The 24,639-nt window shown below is 40.5% G+C and overlaps 1 protein-coding gene across 6 annotated transcripts in view; it reads right to left on the bottom strand.

Annotated features, from left to right (window-relative positions):
• The window catches only part of Abcb11 (ATP binding cassette subfamily B member 11), a 105,714-nt gene extending 84,114 nt beyond the window's left edge, over nt 1-21,600 (bottom strand). For 2 of the 6 annotated variants that reach the window (XM_070021436.1, XM_070021470.1), the window contains exon 1: nt 18,629-21,600. The gene's annotated coding sequence lies outside the window, so the exon portion shown is untranslated. Of the gene's footprint in view, nt 1-1,510; nt 1,601-18,628 lie in introns of those variants that run through there. The other 4 variants (XM_070021463.1, XM_070021445.1, XM_070021454.1 and 1 more) reach the window with 3 other exon arrangements.
• Between the last annotated feature and the right edge of the window lie 3,039 nt (nt 21,601-24,639).

Raw genomic sequence — 24,639 nt, 5'->3', positions numbered from 1 at the left:
GGAGCTATGACTCAAGTGGTACAATGCTAGCCCTGAGCAAAAGAAGCTCAGGGTCAGCACCCAGGCTTTATGTTCAAGCCCCAGGACTAGTACTTTAAAAATAACCTTTCTGTATTGTGAGTCCTCAATTCTGGAACCCCATGAAGCTCAGGCAGAAACTCTGAGGGATGTGATTGTCAACTTAAATATTGTGTGGAGTGCCAGCTCTCCAACCAGCCCTACTCTAATGAAGCTTCTGGTGTACATGGAAGACAAATGACGTGTGAGAACTTGCAGGCGTGATGGAAAAGGAGATACATGGGCATCTCAAGAGAGATAGGGAAGGCTCTAGAATGAGTGCCTTCATTACAAATTTACTCTCAAGAGTCATCTAAGGAAGATCACAGGCAAGGCCCATGCCTCAAAGATAGGACAGGGCCATGATTCAAGGCTGGGGACAGCCACTGGCCAATTATAGATTTGGCTGATTGAGTCCTCCACATCTCATGATTCTTCATCTGAATGTGGAGTCTTGTCCCAAAGACAGTGGATGCTAATAAAACTTGTAGATGAAAAAATTATATTCAAATTTACACTTTCAAACATTACTCTGAGTTGGGCACTGGTGGCTCAACCCTATAATCCTACCTACTCAAGAGGCTGAGATGTATAACATGTGGAGGAGATGGGGACAAACAAGTCGTTTAAGGATTCAGGTGGACCTGTTGCAACAAGGAGAATTATAAAATGTCATGTCAAAGCAAGCTTTACAATGTCGGTGTGGCGGGGGAGGGGGGTATGATTGGGTGGGGGGGAGGGGGGAGGCTGGGAAGGGAGGTGAAGGGTAAACAAAGGAGGAAGCTGCAATGCTTGGTAAGAAATGTATGCATTATCCTGCCAATGTAATTGTAACCCCTCTGTACAGTATGTTCTCAAATAAAATAAAATAAAATTAAAAAAAAAAAAAAGAGGCTGAGATGTGAGGATCAAGATTCATAGCCAGCACAGGCAGACAAACCTGAAAGATGCTTATTTCCAGTTAATCAGCAAAAAAGCAGAAAATGGAGTCATAGATCAAACATCAGCCATGAGTAAAAAAATTAAGCAAGAGTATGAGGCTCTCCCACCCTAATACAGACACAAAAATTAAAACTGATAAAGCTTAGAATTTTGTGATTATCAGGACAAACAGAAGTATACTTTCATAAACCCGTTTAAAAAGAAGCTTACATTTGGCAAATCAATCAATCCTCCTCATTTTCACTATACACAGACATTTTCAAGAGAAGTAACACAAAAAATAGCATGATTATGAGATAGAAACTAAAAAACATCTGTATTGGCTAAAAAACCATGGTGCATTGAATTTTTAATGCATTCTCCACGTTTCTATCCCAGGCACTGGAGTTCATGATGGAAAATTTCAGCCTTTGGTAAACCAGAACCCCAATGCCCCACTATGTTTGATGTCCAGGGCATAGACTTACTAAATATGAGTTACAAGTTCTGTAGGTAAGTGTAAGGTACCTACCTGTGAATGCGTGTGATCACCAGGAAGCCAGAAGGAACAATGGACTCCACTGGAGAAAGTCAAAGCACTTCTCAGTGCTTCCAACTTCAGTTTTCATCGTAAAGCACTGAACAGAATGCAAGCTTATGCCAGAACATTATCTATTTGCTTATAGGTCAATGTCCCAAAGGCCAGAAAAAGCACAGTTCAGTGACAGGGAAGGATAAACATACTCAAAGCAGTTACTCCAAACCCAGAATGCCCTTGAAAACCTCTCTGAAGGTATCATCTGCAGGCTTTGCAAATGACTGATTGGCCTTGAAATGATGAGCAAGAGCAGAGGGTCCAGCAAGAGTGCCGGGATTCTAGTTATACTCAACACTTCTTTTGGCAAAACTAGTTTTAAGAAATTACTTGAAAATTCAACAAAACAAAAGTATCTTTTAATGTCTTCCCTCAGTGTAAAAGATGACCTTTGGGAAGATCTTAAGTGACAGGTCAATTCTGCTCCAGACTCTGCCCCCAAAGTTTCACAGAGACTAATAACCCACAATTACCTTTGTTCAAAATTCTGTGTGTACAGATGACCCTTGTACTCTGGTCTGATCAGTCAATAATCACTCTGCTGATCAGTCAGACCCTACCCGCCAGACATAGGTCCATGTACATAGGAATTAATGACTTTTTTAAGCTTTTAGCTTTTCTAATGGCTGTTGGTACTTGCTTCTTTCTCTCCTCCAACCCCCCCCCCCTTTGTTTTGTCAGTCCTGGGCCTTGGACTCGGCCTGGGTACTGCCCCTGAGCCTCTTTTACTCAAGGTTAGCACTCTACTACTCGAGCCACAGCACTACTTCTGGCTTTTTCTGTGTCTGTGGTACTAAGGAATCTAACCCAGGGTGTCATGCATGCACGACAAGCACTCTACCACTAAGCCACACTCCTATCCCTTTTTCTCCCTTCTTGATATTAACCTTTCTGTTTTCCTAGAAATTGTTTTATTTGTTTAATTTCTCTCCTTGCATGAGCTAACTCTGCCCTAATGAACCACTTTATGACCTTCAACACTGAACCATAGCAGGCAGTGTTGATCAAGGCCCAGGTAGGTGCCTCACCCAATGCATTACTTTATCTGGACTTCTCAATTGCAGAAAAGCAAGGCACCATCATCCCACTGCATAGTTAGCGAAGCTGAAACAAAGAGATTAAGTCTATTTGAACAACGAGCAAGCCTTCTGCGCTGCCGTTCCCCCACCCTTGGCTCGGAAATGCAGTAACGGGTCACTAAGTCAGCCTTCAGAAAAGAAATGGTAAGACTTTAAAAAATAAAAAAGATATGTGCAATTATATCATTCAGTCTTTTTAAAAAAAGAGAGCGTTTTACCTAACTTATGCAACTGTAACCTCTCTGCACCTCACCATTATAATAAGAATAAAAATATTTTTAAAAAGAAAATTTTTAAAAAAAGAAAATTCTGCTATTTGCTATAGTATGAATGAGCCTTGAAGGCATTATGCTAAATGAAATAAGTTAGTCACAAAAGGATAAATACTGCATTTGTATGAGTTTTCAAATTCATGAAGACAGAAAAGAGAAGGGTAGTATCCAGCAGCTGGGGAAGAGGTCTGGGAAGTTCTTGTCTTACTGTCCAGAACTTCAATTTAGAAAGATAGAAAAGTTCTGGAAATGGAGAGTGGTAATTTTTATACAACAACGTGAGTGTACTTAACAGCACTAGACACTAGGAATAAAATTGTAAAAAGTGCAGACTGATGGTGCTATTCAATGGTAGAGCACCTGCTTCATGTGCACAAGGCCCTGAGTTTACATCCAATATGGACAAATCAATAAATAAAGTTGAAGTGGCAAAAAAAGACATCAAACCATAATTCAAATTTTCTCAATTTTAACCTTCTCTACTTTTTTAAAAAATAAGTTTTTTTATTGTGAAAATACTGTACAGAGGGGTTACAGTGACATGAGCAAGGTAATGAGTACATTTCCTGTCAAGCATTGTTGTCTCCTCCTTTGTTTTTCCCCTACCATCCCTTCCCACCCACCTCCTCAAATACACTCACCCCACCCCCCATCCCCCATCCCCCACCGTTACCCCCATCCCCCCACCTAAATTGTAAAGTTCATTTTTTCAACATACAGTATCTACTACTATTTCCCTCTTCTGGCATCTATATATAAAATGGTTCATGTCTTAGCCCCAAATTGTGCATGGTATTATATTAGCATACAAAAATACTGATTTATGAAGGTAAACAAAGGAAAGCAATGTTTTTGTTTGTTTGTTTTATAGGTTTCCTTGTCTGAATTAGATCGAGAGGCCCTGTGCTAACTTAATACTAAACAATACAAATGTGATTATATTGTCTTGGCACCATATTATACACAGAAAAAGAGTTGTTTCACACTAAAACAAAAAGGTAACAACAGTACAGCTGTGGCGTTGTAGATCTGACTAGGAGAAGCTTTCTATAAATCTATTGCCTTTGTTGTGGTGACCTTCTTGACAACAGGCAAAGAGGGAAAATGCTCAGGAGGAAACTCTTAGTTCAGGCTTCAAGTTGAGCCGGAAGATAACTTAGATATTGCTCCTTCCAATGGCACAGACACCTAAGGAAAAGCCTACAGCTCTCAAGCTGGAAACAGTATTGAGGTTTCACCAAACCAACTTATCAGGCCAGGTGAGAGCCTGGGGTTCTGTGGCCTCCTCTGGCCCTTCATTCTGGCTCCCAGCAATTCCCAGCAGTGTGAACACTATATGAATTATTCCTAACTTGCTTCCATAGTAGATTAGTACTTGTGGCTTATGGTCTGATGCAAACATGGCTGTGGTTTCTTCAGAGTTTATTATGTGCCAGACACTGTGCTAACCCCTCTGGTATTGGAAGATGTAAACCAGATGGGAATCCATGACCTGGGTAGAGAGTGACAAATGAGCAAAGCATGGATGTCAGTGACACATACTATGTAAAAGAGCAGTCAGTCATTAAAATTAGGGATCACAGTGACAGGGAAGGGCTGTCATTGTAAGTCAGGTCATTCAAGTAGGTTACATTGCGATGTTGAAATATGAGCAATAACCTGAGAACATTTTAGGGAAAAAGTACAGAGGCATTTGGGTGACAGCAGGTATAAAAACCCTGGGGCCGGAGACACTTGGTATGTTAAGGAAATGAAAGCAGCAGAAGCAGAGCAAGCCCACAGGATGGGGTCAGTAAGATGGGAAAATAGAGATGACCAAACCTTGCAGGGTAGTCATCCTACAATATGGTTGCTGCCCCTGCCACATTCTGTGCATTCAGTGATCTTGCATCTTCTTCCAGGCCTACTAAATCAGAAACTCTGGAGCAGAGCCAAGCAAGCCCAACCTTGAGAACCACTTGCCTTAAAGGTCAGTGGCTATCTGTTTGGACCATGCTTCATAATCATAGCCAAGTGCCTTCAGGAAGGCCCTCAGCCATGAAGATGGGGTTCCTCTAACAATTATTTTTTAAACCTGTATGGTGAGTAGTTGGAGGCACTGGAGAAGAGACAAAGGAAGTGGTCACTGTTTGATTCCTTGTATTATTCAGAAACAAGTTATCAAGACCCTTTTAGTTGCAAAACGTGATATCAGGAATGCTGATTACTGGGTTGTATACATTAGAGTCAGAGTCCCTGAGAAATTCAAGCCCTTAAAGGATGATAATGCACAACATATAAAGCAAGGTAAGAACTTAGTAAGACAGAACTACATCAAATGCCATCATTTTGAAGCAGATCTTGAATATTAAATAAATGAGACATCCATGTGGATAAGAGAAATGAGGAAAAGATTCCTGGGACAGGAGAGGATGATTAGAGTGGTGCCTCAAAGTAGAAGACCAGATCATAACCACAGCACAAGCAAGCTTGTAGACAACGCACAGAATCATAGGACAAAACAAGACATTGGCTGACAGAAGAGCTGGAAGTTGGCAAGAATGGCAGGTATGTTTGCCTAAATGAATATATGTTTAAAAGAGAGAGAGTTTCCAATGTGACTGTATGGGTTAAGACCATCTAAGATGGCAATTCCAGCCATCCAGCAATGAGCCATTCTAGGGGAAGACTCTGGCAGTAAGACTTGCATTAACTAGACACTTCAACTTGGTTATTCACACCCTGAAAATCAATACATACCTTGAAAAGTCAGCATGAGTCAGCTAACACAATATAATTGGCTGGATTAGGTGGCACAGAGACTAACACACAGAAAAAAAAATGTCTCAATAAGAACCTCTTCCTGGAGTGGCTTTGTGCTTTTGAAGCAAGTGTTATAGAAGAATGGGATTCCTGGAGGGTCACTCACTGCAGAGTGAAGTGCAGAGAACACAGGTTGGTGGAGTCCCAAGGCTGTCTTCCTATCCTGCTTCTGCTGCTCACTTACTTTGTGTTCTAAGGTAGGTAATGACTCTTGGCCAACTGTGGCTCCTTGTCTAAAATCTACTAGGGCTTGGGTGAGGTAAGGAAGATGGTTCTCCTTTGAGTTCAGGGACTCAAACTGACAACAAAAGTGTGCTCATCTTCAAGATGTGGCTCTCAAGGTCTCCTTGGACATTGCTGCCTAGACATCAGACAGAGAAAGATAAAAATATGGAGTCTTGGGCTGGGAAGATGGCTCAGTGGTAGAGCGCTTGCCTTGCATGCCTGAGGCCCTGGGTTCGATTCCTCAGCACCACATAAGCAAAACAAAAAAAGCCGGAAGTGGAGCTGTGACTCAAGTGGTAGAGCTCTAGCCTTGAGCTGAAGAGCTGAGGGACAGCGCCCAGGCCCAGAGTTCAGGCCCCACAACCGGACCCAAAAAAAAAAAAAAAAATGGAGTCTTGTGTGGATAATTTCCCTAGTCCACACTTAGAAGTGGCCTCCATTACTTCCACCCATATACCATCCAACAGGACTTGGCAACATGTCCAGCTGTGAGACTGAGAGATGAGGCCTGACTATGTGTCTAGGAGATTTAGGTTAAAAGCTACTCAGTCTAGGTGAGTGCAGTGACTCATGCTGATAATCCCAGCTACTAAGGAGGAAAAGATCAGGAAGATTGAGGTTTGAGGCCATGGCCCAAAAACACACAAGGCCCAATTTCAACCAATTAAAAATAATGAGACATATTAGTGTACCTGTCATCCCAGCCACATGGGAGGCAAAAATAAGAGAAAAGCCATCCTGACCATTCCAGACAAAAGCACAGTACTCCACTCAAAAAGTAACTAAAGCGGGGGGAGGGGGGAGGCTGGGAAGGGAGGTGAAGGGTAAACAAAGGAGGAGGCTGCAATGCTTGGTAAGAAATGTATGCATTATCCTGCCCATGTAATTGTAGCCCCTCTGTACAGTATGTTCTCAAATAAAATAAAATAATATTAAAAAAAAAGTAACTAAAGCAAAAAGAGCTACTAAAATGATACAGCACATGCCTAGCAAGCGCTGCAAGTCCCCAAGTTCAAACACACATACCATTAAAACAAAACAATAAAAGGAAAAGAAGAAAAATAAAGAAAGAAAAGAAAATTCTAGCCAGTCTAAAAGGATGAGCTTTGTAATCACAGCAATTTGATTGACTTTGAGCAAATGATGTAATCTCCAGTAGCCTCACTTCCTTCATCTGTAAAATGGAGTGGGTTACCAGCTCCACAGAGGGATGCGGCCTCCTGGAACTTCCCTTGCTGTAGGCTCTGGGCAGAAATTCTGCTGTCAGGAAAGTGTTTTGGATGTGGGTTCAGAGCAGGTTCTCTCCAGCCTGAGTGCTACCAACTATGTGATCTGACTCTAAGAAGCACGGGGTTTTGAGTTTTCAGACTCAAAGTTTAGTCTATCTGGACAGCATAGAATATATATCCCAGCCCCAACAACCCCAAAACCACTGGCTCAGCCTTCTTCCATGGCCTCTGATACTTTTGGGTCCAGCTGTCTCTTCCTAAAATAAACTGCATGTTTAACATTTTAAAAATAAACTTTGTCAATATCATTCTCTCTAAGAATGAATGATGAGGAGTTAAGGAGTTTACTCAATTCTGAATGGGGTAACGATAATCCATATATACAAGCATTGCCTAGTAAGTCAGCTTGTGTCAAATAAGTTCGGCCCTTTGGCTGTGCAGGAATGAGTTCACATTACTAAAGCAGAGTAGCCCTGAGAAAATCCACCCATGCATTTTTCCTTATCTACTTTATTTTATTCAGGGATCTCCTCTCAAGTGGACATGGGAGAAATATATATACATATATAATTTCACTATTATTATATATTACACCTAACATATAATATACTTTTTATATTATAATTTTATAATTTATAATATATTATATAAAATAGGTAATACCTATAAGGATGTTTAATAAAATTTATACTAATAACTTTTTAGTGGTACTAGGTTTGAGCTCAGATCCTTCCACGGAATCATGCCTCCAGTCCCCCCCCCTCTTTTTTGCACTGGTTATTTTGAGATAGGGTGTCACTTTTTTGCCTGAGCCTAGACCATGATACTTCTATTACTGTAGCTGAAATGACAGCTTCACAGCACCACAAAAAATTCTGTTAGCATGGAGTCTTGATAACATTTTTCCCTGACTGGGCTAGAACTATGATCATCTGTATCTCAACCTTCCACATCACTGGACAATAGATGTGAATTACTATACGCAGCTGAGAAGGAGTTGAGGAGGGTATGAACTTTGTGCCAGGTTTAGCCTGAAAACATGGTTCTCTTGATATCAGTATCCCAATAGCTAGGAATATAAATGTAAACCACTGTGCTCTGTTTTAACAATCAGTTTTCATCATATATTCTAGAGATTATAAGTGATCTCCAAATAAAAGGTGTGATTCACTCATTGTTTTGCTGCTCTGATGGCTTTACTTGTGTTGAAAACAGAGACTTTATCTGACATCAAAGGCAGTGGTTCTTTGTATTGAAAGCCTCTGTCAGCATTACAATCCTGATTTGTCCCAAGGTAACATGGCCCAGCACAGTATTTTTTTCCTCTTTGATAGTCTAAAGGTTTTAAACATGGAGGCATAGCTACAGACCTCTTAATATTACCTCTTATCTGAGCAATCTTGGAGGGCCCTTGGTTCAATCAATGTCAGCACCTCCACCTCTTCCATACTGTGTCTGACCATGGATCCTAGAACTCTGCCAACCTGCATTGCTTGGCCATTTATGGTAAAACACTGGTCACTTAGAGCTCTTTATTGTGACCTTCAGATATGCTCTCTTTAGTTAATCTGTTAATATCAACAGCTAAGTAGACATGTGAAGAACCTAGGAGATACTTTGGATTATGATATTCCTTTATAAGTCTGTATATGACCCACACGCTGGACCAACAATTATGAAATGGCCCTATGCCCTTCTTTATGTAGCATGCTCCCCATAGGATGAACTTCCACTATAATTGCTAAACTGAAAAGGACAAAAAGGATCAAATGCACAGGTACATGTCCTCACCTCCTCAAAAGCAGTAGCCTAAGATTTCTCCCACCCAGGCAGCCACTCGATTTCATGCCACACAGTATCCCCACCCCCACTGGATAATAAAACCCCAAGCCCCCAACCTCCACTCCATTTGTCCTTATCCATAATACCCACCTCAGTCTCACTTTGCTAATAAGTTACTCGTTGCTGTCTTCCTACTCTTTCTGGTTCTTTTGCTGTACTTTGGGCAGCATCCTATTTTTAGACAATGTACACAGAAGTACGCACCACCATAGAAAGCATCCAGAACACCACAACTACCATAATAGATCTTAGTTATGAAAATTATACAGAGCGTGATAAGTACCACAATGTGTTCTATATGTTTTTTACTCCTCCAGTAGAATAAAACTACAATCTTAGCAAGCTCTTGTGTATATTTATCTAATTGAAATGCATTAGTCTCTACAGATATTTGTTTTCTTTAGCACTTAGTTCATGATCAGAATTTCTATTTTGTATTTCTCTGTAATGGGGAAAAGAGCACAAAAACAAATTTCATTCATGGGCAAATTTTTCCTCCTGCTCTTATCTTCTGACAAAAAATTATTATCACAAATAAGTTATAGGAGGAATCTTAAAAGAATAACAATAATGGCAGATGAGAAAGTAATAGGTAAATAAGTAAGATAAAAATATACAGAGTAAAACTCCTTAGTAAGTGATTGTACCCATGGTGTTGAGTGATCATTAAAAACTATCAAATGATGTGGTCCATCTACCCCAATTGGTCCATTCCATCCACACTGGAGCATCACACAGCCAGGAACAGAACGAAGTTCTAGCACGCTATAGCATAGAGGAATCTTGAGGATATAATGCTCAGTGAGAGAATCAAGCAGCAAACACCCTCACGGTGTGGGACTCCATTGATCTAGAACAAGCTAGAGAATGGAAGTGGGTTTGTGTGTACCAGACACTGGGAAAGGGACAGAGTAACTGCTCTTGGGAACAGGGCTGCCTTTGGGTTGATGTGATGTTCTGGAACTAGAAAAAGGTAATGACTGCACCACAATATATAAACCTTAAGTTGTTAACGTCATGTGACTTGAATTTCATGTCAGTACCATTTTTCTTTTTTTTTTCATACACTTTCATTATCCTTAAAAAGTTTTACAAAGGAGTTGCCATTTAACAAAGCAGTTTATGAATATAATGCCTCTTGATCAATGACACCCCTTTCAACACCATATTTTTAAGTATTTTAAAGAACTAAATCCTAGGACCCTATAGTGCTGAGAACCAAGTCTCACTTGCTTTCAAAACAAAACAAACAAAAACTTGTTGGATGAATGAACTCACTTATCACCAGGGAGGTGCAAGCCAGTCTGAGACACTGAATAGACTCACTTTCATGTCTAGCTTTATCCAGGACACTTTTTGCTCTCAAACTAACCATAAGTTTGGGAAATGATGCTTTTGTTGAGGTGAAAGACACAGGAAAGGCAAAAGGAAGCAACAGTTCTACTAAGTGACTCTTCAGTGACTCACCTGGAATCCATTCCCGTGACTTGGCCTGGCCTCTGTGGGTGAACCTGTCATCTTAATGTCATTACTTCCCAATCCTCCCTCACCTGCATTCCTGATGTATCACTTGTCTATTCAAGCCTTGAACTTTTATCTCTTCCACACTTGGACTTCCTGGATCCGTTCCTGATTCCTTATTATTGGCTTTATTATACCTGTTCTAGCCAGCCATTTAGGGTGAAGAACATCCTAGAAGTATGCCCCAGTTTGCCCACAACTTCTTCAGAAAACTGATACTGGTAAGCTTGAATTTACTTGAAGCTTCTATTGGCTACATTTTAGCATCACACCAAGGTTGAGCTGTATCCTTCCACTCTTGCTGAGAGTCTTACTGGTACTTAGGGCTTGGAAAAAATAACCACTTGTACATAAAGGGGAGCCTCAAAGGGCTTCATGATTAAGGAAGCTAGGTTGAGTGCTTTCCTGAGCACTGAGAATACATACAGCTTTAGATCAGAGAGCATAAGTGTGGATAGCAGCACTGACTATTCAGAACTAAGATTATTCTTAGTTATTCCAGTGTTAACTCAAACCATATCTCTGACCATAATGTTATTATTATTATTTGAGTGTGTTGGACCATGTAGGAACAGAATGCAATTAGTATAAAGTTAGACCATATGGGAAAGAAGATTTTTTCATATCTAAAAGTATTTTTATGCATAACCACATTATCATGTCTCATGTGTCTTGCTATACCCTAAATTCTCAAACAGTCACTTTTCTTTTAAATTTTAGCAGTAAATTTGATGGCAATCCAAAGTTTGCACATCTGTCTTCATAATTTCCAGTGGTGCCTTGCATCTCTAAGCCCAGTGTTCCTAATATTAAGGAAGTACTTCATCTTTTCTTCACATTCCCACTGATTCTCATTTTTAAATAAATGTCCCCTTGCAAGGACTTTCAGCTGCGCTTTTTGACATAGCAGACAGATGTTATCTTACCTATGGGGTCCTTTGCTCTCATTTGTATTTTATTCACATCATTTACCATCTCCAATGTCCTTTAAAAGTCCTTAAACAGTCCAGTGGGGTTCACTTCTCACCTCCACTGTTGCTAATTCTTGGCTCATCTTCACCATAAAGATTCCTCTCCTGTCTTCAAGTCCCCTATCCCAGAGCACAATCATTGGAAAGCAACCACATCCCTGACCTCAAAAGGGAAGAAAAGAAACAGGAAAATCTGGGGCTCACCCTCTTTACTGGAATGTGAGCACACGGCTAGGAAACATTTATTGCTTATTGCTATTTGGGCAGAACCAAAATAGGTACTCCCTTGTCCATAACTCCTTCAGTTATTTATTCAACAAACATTTGCTGATTGGTGATTATTAGCTTAGTATTTTGATAGGCACTATGGATAGAGAAGACAAACTAAACAGACATGGTTTCATGAAATGTACCAGTCAAAAGGAAAATCAGTAATGAATAAATAAGGATGTAAATGACCATAGAAATAAGGAGAAAAGTTGGGCACGGCTAGCTCAAGCATGTAATCCACGCTACTCAGGAGGCTGAGATCACAGTTTGAAGCTGCCCTGGGCAGGAAAGTCTGAGACTCTTATCTCTAATACATTGCTCAGACAAAGCCAAAAGTGGCTCTGTGGCTCAAGTGATAGAGCAGAAGCCTTGAGCAAAAGAAGCTCAGTCCCAGAGTTCAAGCCCAAAAGAAGTGCCCAGTCCCAGAGTTCAGGACTGGGGGTGGGGGAGACGCTTGGGGACAGAATGAGAAAACTGTTAAGTCTCATTAACACAAAGTTCAATACGCTATGGAAAAGCTGATCAAAGGCTGGCCTAAGGAAGAGATCCTAAAGGGAATGACCAGGAAAAGGCACGGGGAAGAGTACAACTGTGGGAAAATAGCTCACAGAGATAGTTGAGATGGGTGTGAGAAACACACCTATCCAAGCTTAATAGATGAACTCTAAGACAAGAAAGGCAGCAAAAGTGAGTCTTCAGAGGAGGCCTTGTAAGATTCAACTGTCTATCTGATGGAAGGCACATTCTCTGAGATTAAGCAAGTAATTTTATATGTGGCAAATGGAGATGCCTCCTCTAGTTTTTCATTGGTCTGAATACTACATGGCTCATCACCTAAGGTACATTATTTTCTATTGAATAATTCTAATATATGCATCACTTGAAGTTAGTTGAACTTTAGAAGCAAGCTTTTGAGTTTTTACCCCCTTTGTTCTTTTGTGTTAGGCTTACACACACACACACACACACACACACACACACACACACACACACAATTTCTATCAATTTTCTCATTAAAATCCATTTCTCTCTTTATGAACTGCCCCTGCTTCAATCAGTTCTGATGATCTACTGCTTCCCAATCCATGAATTTCATCACACCACAAATCCATGTGCAAGCAAGCTACTGGTAACTTGCCACTCAGGGACAAATGCCTTGTCTTGAAAATGCACCACTATTGACTTTATTTTTAACAGTGAGGGGAAGGTTGATTGGAAGGTGATTAGAATGTGCTTGGAAATAGATAAACAAGATATTGGATTAATTCAAGGAAATATGAAATGGCACCTTATCTTATGCTGCTAGTAGTAGACTTGGTAAGAAATAGCATGTTCAGGAAGTATATATAGGATTAACTATCATTTAATTATTAAGAGTAATATGACTGGGTGTAGTCATACACACCTACAATTTCAGAACTTGGGAGGCTGAAGAAGGAGCATTGGGGATTGAAGGCCAACATGGGCTACATAATGAGAAAGCTAGCAAGTGAGCGAGAGGGAGAGAGAGAGAGAATTGAGCGAGTGAGGGAGAGAGAGAGAGAGAGAGAGGAAGGAAGGAAGGAAGGAAGGAAGGAAGGAAGGAAGGAAGGAAGGAAGGAAGCAAGGAAGCAAGGAAGCAAGGAAGCAAGGGAGGGAGGGAGGGAGAGAGGGAGGAAGAAGGGAGGGAGGGAGGGAAAGAGAAAGAAGAGAGAAAGAGGAAGAGAACACAGAAGAGGAAGAGAAAAAGAAAGGGAGAGAGAGAAAAAGAAAAGAAAAAGGAAAAAAGAAAAACGTGTTAGGATCTGGACATAGAGAAGAGAGTCAGTTTTTCAGGATGATCATAAAGTTCCTAGAATAATAAACTATATAGGTAAAACTGTAGTTTAATAATATACAAAGAACTAAACATAAAAACAACTGTTAAGTATATTTATTTAAAGACTTTGCAAGGTATTTAAGTAGAACTCTGGATTAACAATTGATCTAGACAAGAAAATGTGGTATATATACACAATGTAATTCTATGCCTCCATCAGAAAGAATGGCATTGCCCCATTTGTTAGGAAATGGAAAGACTTGGAAAAAATTATATTAAGTGAAGTAAGCCAGGCCCAAAGAAACATAGGTCCCATGCTTTCCCTTATTTGCAATGACTAGTATATGTCTGAGTCAAGCAGAAAAGGTCAGATAAGTTGATGTTAGGGAAATGAACCCTAAGATACATATTCAAATGTTTTTTTCTTTCATGCGATTGTTTCTAACATATTTATAAGATGATTTCTTTGTTGCTTTGTATATCCCTCCTGCATGGTATAACCCCTGCTTTCACTGTATTTGATGTTGGTATAATTTGTGGAGGGGAAGGGAAAAAAGAAATAGTTTAAATAGGGATACAGGTGGACCCATTGCAACAATGAGATATACAAGTCGTTATGTCAAAAATGAACATTGGGGGAGGGAGGGTTGGGGGGGAGGGAGGATGGGAAGGGATGGGAAGGGGAAACAAAGGAGGAGGCTACAATGCTTGATAAGAAATGTACTCATTATCTTGCCCATGTAATTGTAACCCCCTGTACAGTATTTTCACAATAAAAAATGAAAACAACAAAAAGAAGCATGATAAGATAATGTTTAATATAATATTGGCAGTGGCTTCCCCATTAGAGCCTATGAATTTTTTAGCCATGAGTGTTTGTCTTGGCCTATCATACTACACATAGGTCCTTAGACCTTCCCATGGAGTAGGTTTATGATCCAGTTGGAATGCAGTTGGTTGTACCCATCCAAGATGAGCCACACTTGCACTGATGGTAGTGTAACACATGAAGTTAGTAGCTAAGTAGGACAATTGATGACAGTTTTCTCCTGGCAGCCAGCATAGTGCCCTCCATGAGTGCTAGCCAGTAGGAAGGGAGCTTATAGATTGGTTCCAGCTTGACTTCCCCATGTCATCCCCATGCTCAGTTCTGGGTGGCAATAGCCTTCCATGGTGTGGGGAACCTCAATGATCTCCTTGATCAACCCTGAGTCTGAAGTTGTTTCTTTACAGCCGGTAGCTTTGGAAAACACTCCTTTTTTATCCACATAGCTGTCTTTTTAAATTTTTTGATCTAATCTTTAATAACCTAGTCTATGATAACTCTTAGTTAAGTCCTGCATAGAAAAGAGGATCTGAGTTCTAATGGGCCCAAATTCACCTCCTTTCTGTTGTACTGAGTGAAACCCTTATGGAACTTTAGGTCCTTTATCCTTCTCCATTTGAGTATTGTTGGATGGAATCAAGGTTTAGGACAATAAAGAAGTGGCTGGACAATCCCACTTTTAGGCATTTACCCAAACGATCACAAACAAGACCATACTAAAGCTACCAGTACAACTATGTTTGTTGAAGCATTATTTACCATCGCTAAGATCTGGAACCAACCCAGATGCCCCTGGTATATATACACAATGGAATTCTATGCCTCTGTCAGAAAGAATGACATTGTCCCATTTGTTAGGAAATGGAAAGACTTGGAAAAAATTATATTCATTGAAGTAAGCCAGGCCCAAAGAAACATAGGCCCCATTTGCAATAACATAGACCCCTTATTTGCAATAACTAGTATATGTCTGAGACAAGCAGAAAAGGTCAGATAAATTGATATTAGGCAAAATGAACCCCAAGATAAGTATTCAAATGTTTTTTTCTTTCATATGGTTGTTTCTAACATATTTATAAGATGATTTCTTTGTTGCTTCGTATGTCCCTCCCCCACGATATAACCCCTGCTTTCACTGTATTTGATGTTGGTATAATTTGTGGAGGGGAAGGGAAAAACAAATCGTTTAAATAGGGATACAGGTGGACCCATTGCAATAATGAGATGTACAAGTCGTTATGTCGAAAAACGAACTTTACAACTTTGGCGGTGGTGGGGGGAAGTGGGGGGGAGTGGCGGGGGGAGATGAGAAGGGATAGTAAGGAGAAACAAAGGAAGAGGCAACAATGCTTGGTAAGAAATGTACTGTAAAATAAGAATTAGAGCAATAGGGAAGAAAATTTCCTTTTCTCTTTGGTTTGGGACTCCAGAGGCTGATGGTATTGGAACCAATTTAAATGAGGATTCTTATTTTAATACTGCTAACAAGCATCATCTTCATGACACTTTTTGCATAAATCCTTTTACTTTTCTAGGGAAAAAGAAGCTTGTACACAGGAGACCTCCATCCATTTTGTCCTCTCATTTACAGAATAGGTCCAACCATAAGGTAGTGTTAAGATTAAAAGGGAAACTCCAAGGTACCCCTCTGAAGTTCCAATAACCTAGTGTAACTAGACTTCCCAAGCATTATTCCTGGCCCTGCCTTGCTAAATGGATTAGAAGTTTGTTAAGGTCCACCTGTTTGCTAAAGTTGAAGCTTTTTAGGTTGAGGGAGCCTTGTACAAAGTTCAAAGTATTCCAACTTGTCTTTTTGTACAGGGTTTTGAAAGACCCCAGACTCATTGGGATGCTTTCGTCTACAGGAGGGTGCCCCAGAAACCAAGACTCCAATCCAGTAGATGCAAAAAGCAAGAGGACTTTATTCAGCATTTGCGCAAACGGACTCTCTGCCTCGGACAGTCAGAGAGCCCCGGACAGTGGTTACAGGCATTTTTAAAGGCAAAAACCACAAGATTAGCATATAACACTAAGTGTCCTTGGATTGGCCCATTTAAAAAATCACTACATATTCTAGTAATCATTTTGTTACGCAGGAAACGTTGTAACACTCTTCGTGAAATGGTTGGCTCAGGGCAAATCTAGGGGGAGCGGTCACCCTGGAGGGGACTTCACATAGTTACAGGCTTGTGATTGGTTGACATTTGACCTAGTTTGCTGGAATCGCCAGATGGTCCTTATCTTGGGTCCCATTTGGGGAATTTCCAAACAGGAACTTAGAAGAACATACTCGTTTGTTCTTTATCTATGACTACAGACCTTGTCCCAGGGCCGGCATCTGGACTCTGAAACTTTTTACTTATTTCCAGGGAGGGGAAGGGTCAGTGCTAGTGCAAGCAAGTTTACAGAAGCAAAATCAGCAGTTAGCAATTGTTAAATGTAGCTCTAATTTTTAATTTTTTCATTCCCTCCTTTTTCTTTGGACTAATTTTAATCTTAAAATTCAGGGTATCTCTATATTATCTTGTGGGGTGTCAGTTTTTCTCAATGCTTGGTATTTGGATCTCAGAACTAATAGATACACTGTGCTGATCTTTTTTTTTTTTTTTTTTTTTTTTTTTTTACAAAACACACGTCTGTTGAGTATACAAGGTCCGATTGTAACAAAATTAACAGTACCAGAGCCCCTTACATATTTTTTTCCACCAGTCCTGACTCCGTGTATCACAATTAACTTAATTTTATACCAGCTGTACTTGTAAGCTCAAATTTTAAGACATACTCATACCATTTGCTACATACTTAAACTTTCTGAGGTTTGTCTTAAAGACAATCCTTACTTTTCAGTTAAGGATGCAAATAATACATAGGCTTGGCAGGCTGTGGCCCCGTTGGTTTTTAAGAACATTTAGGTAATAGCCCAGGACAATTTACCAAAATAACAACTTTTTTACTAACCAGATATTTTTGTAAATAGACACAGAAGGCTCAGAAGGCTTAGTCTTGTAGCCATCTCTAACAGATGCAGTCTCCACACCTTGCACACCTACAACAGTTAACACTATTCTTTATGCCTTTTTTTAAAATTATTTTATCTATTTTGCTTCATTTCTCCAAAATTGACTCTGGACCCTTGATCTTAAAATGGGGGTAGAAGGGCGAAGGTCCATCTTCTGTAACTTCTTCAAGCTGACTTCAGGGGCGTTGATCCTACCTAGCCAGGAACCTATAACCTTAGCCTATCTTACAAAGAGGCTATCAGGGTTAGATGTCATTAAGAACAATATTTTAACTTCTGACAACTGTACAGAACTTTTCTCTGTCTACAGCAGTGTAGCTTGTTTAGCACTCTGGTTTGCAAAAGCATCTTCCTAGATGGCTTAGGAATGTGATCTCTAATGATCCCAACAATGCCTAAGTTACCTTTGCATGCCTTTAGACAGATATCAATAGAAACACACTCTCAGGTTTACAAACTTTTTCCTGAGCAGATGAACTTCATGTAACTAGTGTCAGCTCAATTAGAGCTGCCAATTAGAGCTTTTTGGCACATAAAGGGGTTGAGATTTAAACTATTCCCCACATTTTATAACGTTAGCTTTTTACTATCAGAGAGGACTGGCAAGTTCCTGTCCTTACAAGGTAGATAGTCATGGACATTAGGCATGCTTACAAACTCTTTTTATGACCTCCCGGCTCTGACCAGTTTTGAAGGGCCACGCACAAATGACTCTAGGATCTGACATTTCTGCCATCCAAGCAGTGGCATACTGTCTCTGGATGCTCCTCCATTGCTTTTGTCCCAGGAGTGTCTCCTCCATATTGGGATAAATGCCTCATTGGCATTTCCCTTTAGCTGGTTGCTGGACTTGAACTTGGGGCCTGAGCACTGTCCCTCAGCTCTACAGCTCAAGGCTAGCACTCTGCCACTTTGAGTCCCAGACCCGGGGCTTGAATGCTGTCCCCTAACTCTTCAGTCCAGGGCTAGTACTCTGCCACTGTGAGTCTCGAGCTTGGGGCTTGAGTACTGTCCCCTGACTCTTTAGTCCAGGGCTAGTATTCTGCTGGCTGAATAGAGGTGACAGTCTCACAGGAACCTTTTTGTGCCCGGGCTGGCTTTGAACCAGTTTCAGATCAATGAGTCTTACAAAAGGCCATTTTACTCCAATTAAAAGCAACAAGGTGGTCAAAATAGAAATAGCTTTTAGGCATGCTCTTACCTGAAACTTATTAAGAGTCAAAGTTACATCTGACAAACTTGTAAGAATCCTCTGTGCTTTGCTCTGGACTTTGTTGGAAACTTAAAAAAAAAAAAAAAACCTATAAGAGCAAACTGGAATAGCAATCATTTTGGTAATCCTAATTTTTCCTCTGTGCATATTGAAGCCAATGTTAAAAACAACTTTACTTTTAAACTTTATATCCAAAAATCCATTTCCTATTTTTAAGTCTCCTATTAATCTTTCTTTTAATATTGTATACTTTAGTTTTTATTTGCATTTTGAAAAGATCCCTTGAAATCTTGAGGCCAAGTGTCACTCATTGCCTCTTGGCTGCTTGTTTTAAAATAGACACACATTAAGATTTTTAAACTCAAATGACAATTTTTCCTTAATGCAAAAATAACAATCATCATAACTGAACCAAAAAGCTAGACTTAGCGTCTTTATGACTTTTAAAAACATCCTAATTGCAAAACATTAAAAGCAAGTCACATTATACAAATAACTTTTTAACCCTCTTTTTAAGGCCTTCTTAATTTTAATGTTAACACATCCAAGGGGAAGTTTTATCAATACTAATCAGATCATCACATCACTCATTTTAACCATCATGTTTTCAGTGTCTGTCTGCAGGGAAAAGAGAGAACAAAGATGGGCCACTCAGTCCCTTCTATGGAATGGGAACACACCCAATCTGACTCTTTAGGGTTAGATGAACTGAGCTTGCCCTCTTTCACCATGCGTGGACTCCTCCCAGGGCCTGTCCCACCATGCATGACCAGCTGAACTGCACTTCTGTTTGTTCACCCCTTACCCCTAAAGATAGGTCTTCTGTTGGCTTCTAAGTTTTTCCCCATCTCTTCTCTTGGTTCTCGGATGAAATACACAGTTTTAGACAGACAGAACAGGTAACATCTTTGACAGTGTTAAACTAACCTTTACATTTAAATTTTTAATATTTATCCCCAAATTTTAGCCAAGGGAATTATATCCCAAGCTGCCAATGTATTTTTGTTAAGCCAGGTAACTTGATTACAGTATAAACAGTCTTATGCATTTTAAAATATTAGTTTTTAAAATACCAGATTTTCTAATTAGCAAGTTAAAGAATCTTTAAAAAGCCATTTAAAACAATGTGAAGATTTTTTTTTTAATTTTTGGTAATGTCCAAACCTCATAACCTTTTGAATTTTTAAATTAAAACTAACCCATTTGTTACAACATGCTGACAATTCTTATCTTTGAACATGTTCACAAACACACACAAAACACTCACACACATATTAAAGCGTGCAAAAATCAAAATCAGTTGTACATACATTATTTAAAGTTTTTAAACAAAAATTTAAGACAGTATTTCTTTTAAACTAGGTGCCTTTGTTGGGCTTCATTTTCCCAGAGCTTGCTTGTTTAGCAAGGCAATTCACTAATTAGTCATTTGAATCCCTTCTGTCAGAGGAAGGCTGGGGGTGGGAGGGATCACCTGCAACTAAACTGGCCTGATTTTTACCCAATTTTGACAAGAGCACTTTACAAATTGTTAAGCTGTCTGGAGTAGCTGAAAGTCCAGACCAGGCTCACAACTTTCTACACCCTCTCCTCTCCTTCAGCAGCCTCCACTGGGAGAAGGTGAAGCCTGAGGCTTGTCCATGCCCTGCCTCTTGGCTGCTGTAACACAAGGGGGGGGGGGATCTTAGCAGGGCTGTGACCAAGCCCAGTGGGAGGCTGGAACTTTTATTCCCCCGGAGATGTTTAAATAAATAACAAAAACACAGATAAACACAAAAACCAAGGATCCACATTTAAAACTGGTACCAATTCTAAAACAGAACTAGACAAGAACTGAAGGCTGAGTTGGGGACTAATGGGCCCCAGTTTATCCCTACCGGAACTCTGTGCTGTTCTCACTCAGCAAGCTGAATCCAGAGTCTACTGAGTGAGCCTGCCACACTCACCCAGAACTTCCCTACCCCAGAAAACATAAAACAAACACACACTAAAGTTAACAAGACAAACAAGTGGCCACAAAGACAAAATCAAGTCTCAGTGAATAGGGTGACATCTCACCACCATTCACTTACCAGGGGACTCAACCCCCCTACTCACCTCCGGAGGATTTTTTTTTTTTTTAGATTCCTGCAAACGTTGACCCAGGGGCCTTCCAAGGCAGAGGAGAATTCCCAGTCATCTTGGGGCAAGGGACAAAAGTCCCTAGCGGCCGTCCCCTCAGACTGACAGGTTCTCCCCCATGCTCAGACCCCCTGAACCAAGGCCTGAGGCTGAGATCTAACTGGGGCCACTCGCAGGTGGTCAGTGGCAATTTTATAATTGACAAACAAGCAAGTTCCTTAAACCTGGCAATCTGGGCTCGGGCTGTAACTTCCAGTGATCTAAAGTCAGACTTAAGGGCATTGTTAGTTGCTGCCCCATCCCTTTAAGGACAACAAAACAGACAACAGAGACAATCTACACTAAATAGAAACAGACGAGACCAGACAAACGCTGCGCGGTGCCCGAGTGAGTACAAATGAGGAAGGAAACTTCAGATGGGAGGGGCCGGCCGTGCCTTAACTCCCCAGAACAAAGAGACACTTGGATCTCTTCCTTCCTCCAAACGACCCTAGAGTAGGACTCCAGGGCGGGACCAGGGATGGGCATGTCTGCCTTCCCCACTGGCCCAAATTGAAATTCAAATACAAGTCCTGTACAGGCACTTTTGGATCCCAAAACATAAAACAAAAACGACAAATACGGAAGACATGAAACGTTAGAGCTCTATCTTACCTCTAACTGGCCTTGGAATTTGGGTCTGGGGGCGCCGTGATCCCGGACGAGCCCCCAACTGAAAGACCCCAGACTCACTGGGATGCTTTCGTCTACGGGAGGGCGCCCCAGAAACCAAGACTCCAATCCAGTAGATGCAAAAAGCAAGAGGACTTTATTCAGCATTTGCGCAAACGGACTCTCTGCCTCAGACAGTCAGAGAGCCCCGGACAGTGGTTACAGGCATTTTTAAAGGCAAAAACCACAAGATTAGCATATAACACTAAGTGTCCCTGGATTGGCCCATTTTAAAAGTCACTACATATTCTAGCAATCATTTTGTTACGCAGGAAACTTTGTAACACTCTTCGTGAAATGGTTGGCTCAGGGCAAATCTGGGGGAGCAGTCATCCTGGAGGGGACTTCACATAGTTACAGGCTTGTGATTGGTTGACATTTGACCTAGTTTGCTGGAATCGCCAGATGGTCCTTATCTTGGGTCCCATTTGGGGAATTTCCAAACAGGAACTTAGAAGAACATACTCGTTTGTTCTTTATCTATGACTACAGACCTTGTCCCAGGGCCGGCATCCGGACTCCGAAACTTTACTTATTTCCAGGGAGGGGAAGGGTCAGTGCTAGTGCAAGCAAGTTTACAGAAGCAAAATCAGCAGTTAGCAATTGTGAAATGTAGCTCTAATTTTTAATCTTTCAGGTTTCATTTGTAAGATCACAAAACATAATGAAAGAAGGGCCTTTACATCTCTTTGAGGATATTCAGCTACTGAAAAAAAGTGTGTAAGAAGAGCCATCAGCTCATATTCAGCCCCTGCTTTCTTTCGGGAGAAAAGACCAGAGATGAACCATCTACGAATTTAAAAACAGAGAAAGGAAAATAAAGAGAGTGGGTTAGTTCCTCTTACTAAGTAGTGGTTGGATTACTTGCAGAAACAAATCTTGAACCAACAATCAGAAGAGGGAAAGGAAAAAAAATTTACAAGTTGTTTTTAATAAGAAATGGGCAAAGCATTTAACTTTCTCAAGTATTTAACCTTCACAAGTATTTAACCTTCACAGTATTTAACCTTCACAAGTTTGAGCCTCCACAAAAAATGCGAGCAAGTTTTACATTGTTTAACAGCCCTTCAACATAAACTCCATCTTATAAAAGCACACAAAAAGAGAGAAAGACAAATCTACTTCTGTAAAGTGGAAGGTAAATACCATACATCCAGAGCAAGAAATAGAGGAACAGAGTTTCCTGGATTCTGCTGTTCTGAGATTATATATACAATCAGGAAGGGGAAATCAGAGCATTTACCATGTTTTGTTGCTTTACTTTTGTTTTGTGCCAGTCCAGGGCCTGAACTCAGGGCCTGGATGCTGTCCTTGAGCTTTATTGCTCAAGGCTAGCACTCATCCACAACTCCACATGCAGCTTTTTAGTAGATAATTGGAGATAGAGTCTCATGAGTTTCCTGTCCAGTCTGGCTTAGAACTATGATCCTCAAATCTCAGCCTCCTGAAGTACCTAGAATTTGAGGTTGAGCCACTGCCACCCAGCTACAGAACATTTACTTTTCTAAGATGCACATGAAAGGCAGCAATTTGGAGAACTGAAATATAAATTGAATAAAGGAAGTCAGCTCAGAGATAGATCTAATCAGAAACAAGAAAGTAGGAGACACAAAAGTACTTGTTGTATAGAGAGAGTGTAATTCAGATCATTCTAACCAAAACATGCATGAGGGAAGGGGCGAGTTACCTCTCAGTCCATCCAAGTCTCAGCACCAAGAGACATGAGAGGAGTTTCTGTTCAGCTTTCCCCTTCTTGCCTCTGCTGAGAAAATCCACACAAGGCAGGAAACATAATGGAAGTAATAAGGATGTTTATTAATATAATAAAAATTATTAAGAGAAGGAAGAATACACTCCCTTCGAGGAATGCAGGTCCTCTCTGGGAGGATGTAGACCTTCATTCATATCAGTTCAGGCTTTACGGGACATTGCTAGAGATTCCTGCCCAGATGCCACATCCTAGCTCTAGACTGACAGCTGCATTTGGGTCCAATTTCTAAGTCCCTACTGTGTATGTCTTTACCCATAATCATGTAGGGAAAACCCACAGGGAGAGAAACTGTAAAAGTACAATGTGATTATTACTGTATGGTAGTGAACCAAAGGGGAACTTTCCATCGATCAGGCTGATTTGAGCTGAAACATATTGTGCTGCTTTGGGTTCCCTTTAGCTTCATTTTTGTTTCTTAAGAGGCCAGATGTCCCCCTTTGGAGTCAGCTGCTGATATATTCCTGCTCAGTCTTTATGAGTGTGAATCTGTTAGTGTGAGGAGTGTCTTTTCTATCAGGCACATCAGAGTCAGCCTTGTCACCTGTGATGGATGAATCACAAGGGACTGGGGCATTCTGAGTTTGACAGTAAGTAGGTCATGGAGTTAGGCCAGGGGGAACTGAGTGGAAATGTTTCTTAAAACAGACCTCTGATTCTCCATCTTATCCTTCTTACTGGCTTCTCATTGCTCATATTTAGCTGCTATTAAATATGCCCATACAATGAGACATTTCTCATCTACAGAAAGGAATGAAGTGGTGTTCATATATGCCACAGATGAATGAACCTGGAAAACACTACAGTAAGTACAAAACAACCAGACACAAAAGCCCTCAGTTGCGTGGTTCTCTTTATAGGAAAGATGTCAAATGGCATATCCATAGAGAAAGAAAACAGAGACTAAGAGAAGGGAGAAACTATTTATTGAGCCCAGTATTTCCACTGGGATGATAAAAGGTTTTGGGAACTGGATAGTGGTGCTGATTGTTCAACTTCATAAATACACAGAGTGCCTCCATAGTGCACTTTAAAATTTGAAATGATAAGTATCATGTGTCATCTATTTTACCATTCAATTAATTCAGACTCAGAAACTGAAAAAAAAAAAAACCTTTATTTTTAAGAATTTTAGCTTGAGAGACATGGACGTGTGTGTGTGAGAGAGAGAGAGAGAGACAGAGACAGAGACAGAGAGAGACAGAGACATAGACAGAGAGAGACAGAGGATGTCTTGATTTTTATCTTGAGCCTATGGGCATACTGTAATTGCCTAGTCATAGCCAGGTTCTTCCAGAGAGAGGGGGAGGGTGCCAAAAGGTAGAAATGATGAAGTGCACATTCCAGCCATCAGTTGTAATAATGCTTAAGCTCTGCTTCCATAGTGGCCTCCTGGATG

This window comes from Dipodomys merriami, unplaced genomic scaffold (genome assembly GCF_024711535.1).
Source record: "Dipodomys merriami isolate MVZ:Mamm:240054 unplaced genomic scaffold, mDipMer1.0.p SCAF_1, whole genome shotgun sequence".
Taxonomy (NCBI): Eukaryota; Metazoa; Chordata; class Mammalia; order Rodentia; family Heteromyidae; genus Dipodomys; species Dipodomys merriami.
The sequence above is the reverse complement of the archived record's forward strand: the minus strand, read 5'-3'. Positions and strand labels throughout refer to the sequence as shown.